Here is a 5,222-nt window from a genome sequence, read left to right as displayed (position 1 = left end):
AGAAAAAATGACAGCCAAGGTATCTGAAAATATCATCAAGATATATATGAAGTATTCCTCTAAGAAAGAGAAATCTGAGATACTGAGTAATTTTTAGAGTAACTAAAGATTTGCTAAATATGAAATGCATTGTAGTAAAGTGATATTACCTCTGAGTCATTCTTCTAGTTCTTAGTGAAGTGTGACTTCATGAAGTGTGACATGTTTGTGCTTTACTTACATTTTCTATGTAACAGGCGTAAAACCAATACTTAGTTGAAGTACTAGATAGATTAAATTTCAAGTAAATATATAGTAATTGGAATAGAATTGACATATCTTAGTTCTATGTATGTGTTTTCACATTAGTTCTTATCATATGGTATTCTCTAACTAAGAATGAAAAAATATAGAGACAAAGCACACCCTTTAGTTGTATTTTTTGATATATGCACAGAAAATGGTATGTTGTGGGTATAGTCAGTCAGAATGAAAAAAAATAGTTGAGAATATCTGTAACATTGGATACATCTTGTCCTTTTACACAGTCACCAACTAATAAACATAAATTCTACAAAAGAACATATTAACACCTTATTTATGTGTTTTAGGAGAATTTATTTTAGTCCAGAGTTTTATCATTCATCTTGCTGCTTAATTTCTCATGTTTTTGAGTATGACAATATATCCTATAAGAAATTATTACTTGGAAAATACTTAGGTCTTCATATTTTATAGTTACCTTTCTCTCTTACTTTTATCTTGTGCTCTTGAGGCAACTTTGACAGTGGTTCATTTCAACACAGAGAATATACTTAAATTTCACTATTCTGATATATTATGTAAAAAAATGTGTGATTCAGTGTCTATAGTTTATGCCAAGCCAAGCCTTGTAAATACTATATATTAGTCAAACAATATATGTCCTTTCTCTTATTAGCTAATTAGAGTCAATATAGAAACTTAGGAATTACCAACTAGACAGTGTAAAACACCACACACTACCAGGTACTCATGTATTTTCATTATTTTCCATAGAAAATCTTCTTAGGTATAATTTTTTCCTATTATACGGATGAAAAAATTATTAACATCCTGCAAAAACTTTGATAATTTGTACGGCTGTTAAAAAATAAATATTCCAGATCTTGTGGTTCAATATCCAGAATAGCTGGCAATTGTATTTGGGAAAATTTCATAAATAACTTTCAGATAATTATAATTTAATGAGTTTTCCCTGAAGAGATAATGTTTCTTCTCTGATATTCTAGTCTACATGTACAGTGTTCTAAAATAACCAAAAACAGAGTTGCTAGTGTTTCTCTTGTTTATATAGCCCTTGCAGATTCTCTTTTTCCTATTATTGTATATAAATGTGTATTTTATCTATATGTCTGTGTACATTTTATATGTCTGGTGCCCATTGATGGCATAAGAATGTGTCAGATATACTGGAGCTGGAGGTACAGATCGTTGTGTGACACATTGTATATGTGCTAGGACTAAAACCTGGGTCTTGTCAAACAACAGTGCTTGGAATTTCTAAGATTCCCTACAGTTCCAGATATCATATTTTAAGATACCAGAAAGTATAAAATTAAGATTTATGTAAAAATTCTTGTTCAGACACTTATAATTTATTAAAAATTCATCATATGTATTATACAACCCTCTACATATAGATATGAAGATCGCACCTACTTAAAATCTAATAGCATTTTACTCATAGAAAATTTATTCAATAACAAAGTACTATTTTACCATCTCAAAGTTGGCTAAATGTCTTTAGATGTCTTCAAAATGTATTTCTCTATATTTAGATGTAGACCAAATAAGTTTGACCCTAATTCGTTTTCACCTTTATCTTGAGCAATGTACAAAATACATGGGGATATTAAGAAATAGTGTATAATTTTTATTTTATTCTTAGTTCTATGAAGGTCTTTATTTTATCTTTATTTCAGAAATATCAGTATTCAAACATAGTAAAGACAAATATAGTGGAGAATAGACAGATACTTTTCTGTATGGTCCATTTACTTTGCAATTGATTTAGCAAATCTTCTTATTGCAGAGACTTCTAACAGTTATATTTGAACTATATGTGTCTATGTATAGACTAAATAAATGTTCTATTTTTCTCTGTTTCATTCTCACTATTTATCAGTCTCTCCATGTCTCTGTCTCCCTCTTTCTGCCTATCTTTCCCTCTTTTCCTCTTACATGTGCATGCATGTACACTATAGACATGGATGTTGACATCCACTGAAGTGCATTTTTAGCAACTCAGAAACATACATGATTGACAGAACAAAGCATATGGAAACGAATAAGAATCTAACCCACATTTAGATCTAAGAAAAAAATATTTGCCTGAAGGGAAAATATTAATTAGTTTGTCTACATGCTAGATAAGAGTCTGGAAGACATATCCATCAAAAGGCAGTGGAATAAACAGCAAAATGGAAATTATTTGTAAATTGACAGTAAACTTGGCAAACATTGAAGGGGTAAACAAGTTATTTGGCATGCAAAGCATTTTGAAATCACAGCCTCTGTCAGGAGGCATCTGTGCATAGATTCACTTATTTGACAGAAATTAACATTTTGCAGAAATCTTTGTTGCATGCTAAAGATTTTTTTCACCCTCCTTAATTATTTTAATTGCTGCTTCAGAATATTCTACATAAACATTCAAAAGATGCTAAAATCCACAAAGTCTGATCTAATTTTATCAATATAGGGCAAATCCAAGCTAGAGTTGACTAAAATACTAACTGGAGGGCTAATTATTTTAAGTAACTATCCCAAACATATTTTTAGAATAAAATACAAAGTCATAATGAGAAATTTATTTGTGCTAGGAAAGGTAAAGTTTCATTCTAATGAAAGTAAAACGTTTTGTCCAATTTTATTTATTTTAAAGTAAATAAACATAAACTAAGATGCTAAAAGTATATGGAATAAATACTGTTTAGCAAATGAAAATGAATAATTTTAAGGTTAATTAGGAGATAACATAAAATGAGAAAAATCAGAATTCAGTGGCAGTAGCCATTTAACCTTTCAGAAATGAACTTCTGAAAACCTTCAGTATCTTCACTAGTCAAATGAGATTAAGTTCTTTCTTTTCTAAAGTTTTCTCTTAGTTCTAACTTACATGTAAATTACATCAGCATGAATTCTCAAAATTTTTTATTTCTGACCACAATAAAAAAGGATCCATTCTTATCTAAAAGTATCTGTTGGGGAGGGAAGCCAGAAAAATTCATAGTTGTCTCAAATATAAAAGACAATCATTGAGAGTTATTTTTTCCTTTTCCATTTGAGAAATGTGGAAGTCCATAGTGATTTGACTTGGACCTAACTGTTAAGTTCTCAATAATTCATTATTGTAGTTTATGTTTTTGTTAAGCTTTCATATATATTTTCTCAATTAATCCTTAAAACAGCATAAGTGATAGATTTTTAAAGTTTAATCAAAATACATTGTTTTAAATTCCAGGCTACTATTTCCACCTCATCATTTTAACAAGAATTATAAGCAATTTCAATTTGCAATATTTGAAATTAAGCAAGCAGGTACATATTTAAGCGCTACCTCATGTCAGACTCTGCTGACATATTATACTGCATAAATTCATTCTGGTATGGTAACAAATAATATCTCGAAACTTCATAAGAAATATCAAAGAAGGATTGTCCCTCAGGGAACCCAGAGGGATATTTTTAACTTTTATTTAAATTCCCTTGCAGTGCTTAGCCTTGCAGCCTAAGCAAGAATTCAGATCTCCAGTCAGAGGGGGTTCTGGGTGGCCCCTCTCTGCTTGGTCTAGGGGCAGAAATCCCCTCTTTTACGTTGGGTGGAGATGAGTTTTGGGAACATCCTGTATAAAGTAACAACCTCATCTCGAGTCTCTCTGTTCTCCATAGCTAACTTATGATAATGTATCTGAATAGGTTTTGCTACCAAATTATTTATCTGTTGTTTCACAGTTAGTCAGCCTATTTGAGGCCCAGGGACCAGCAGAAAAAAGCAAAAAGAACCCAAATAATGGTCCCAAGATGGGAGGAAGTAGGGTTGACAACCTTGGAGAGGCTGAAAACCAATTCTTATACCAGCATTCATCTGTCTCTTTCCCTGATTTTTCTCAGGGCCTGACTGCGTAGGGGTTGATGTCAAAAGTATCCCATCTCCAGGAAAGAGATACGGGATGGGTATGGCCCTCATGTCTCACTGGACAACAACAGGGAGACCAAAGCCATTACAAGGTCCCCTTCAATTACTGGAGGTCAGGCCTCTATCTCCGCGTTTGCAAGATTAGTATCGTCACCGACCTTCTATACTTAGAGAAGGGAGGAGATGTCGGGGCAGCCCTGATTACACACTGAAGGCCTAAAATCAGCCATAGGCCTAAAATCAGCAATAGGCCTGTCATACATGTATACTAACATCAAGTCTTGGATCTCTGTGGAAAGACATTGAAACAGATGGCTATAAGCTATTGTAAACAGGCAGCTTTTGTGGAAATTTACCAGCCTGAGTAGTCATAGAACTTGTAAATAGGTAGCCTTGGCAGACAATACTAACTTAGATAATGACAAGTGAGACATAGGCAGAGTCATAGTGACCTGTCCACTGAACCTTCACCCAGTCAATACCCGGCTCTGAAAGATATCTGTATTCCCCCTGAACACCCACACTCCAGTCTCATTCCCTTCCCCATATCCTGCCTTTCTGTGTTTATAACCACTGTGTGAATGAATTATGATTTGAGAAAAAAGAAAAAAATTATTTAAAAAAAGAAATATCAAAGAAATAGATTTAAATGTTTCATAATAATTAACATTTTTATTTTTGAGCAGTAAAATCAATCAGGTGCTTTTCTCAAAGCTAGGTAAGTTGTATTGCAAGGATTCTTTTCGTTTTAGATTATCTTCTCTAGTAATTTGTCTTCTCTTAAAAGATAGAAGTCTGTCAGGAAGACAGAGACTTTATAGAAAAATGTAGATTCCAGCCTTTTTGATTAAAGCAGTTTTAAGTAAAAGTTAAAAACTAGAAATTTTATCTTAAATTATTTTTATGGAAAGTTAGTTCTAATTAAGAATCCTTAGTGTTTCTATAATGGTATCTGTCTATTGCAAAGAGAAGTTTTCTTGATGAGGGATGAGTAATCTTCTGAGTACAAGGACAAATATTTAGAATATACACAGGAATTTTGAGGGTTCACTATCTCTGGGTG

Source organism: Grammomys surdaster, unplaced genomic scaffold (genome assembly GCF_004785775.1).
Source record: "Grammomys surdaster isolate TR1022 unplaced genomic scaffold, NIH_TR_1.0 61, whole genome shotgun sequence".
NCBI classification, from domain to species: domain Eukaryota; kingdom Metazoa; phylum Chordata; class Mammalia; order Rodentia; family Muridae; genus Grammomys; species Grammomys surdaster.
This window is presented reverse-complemented; position numbering follows the sequence as displayed.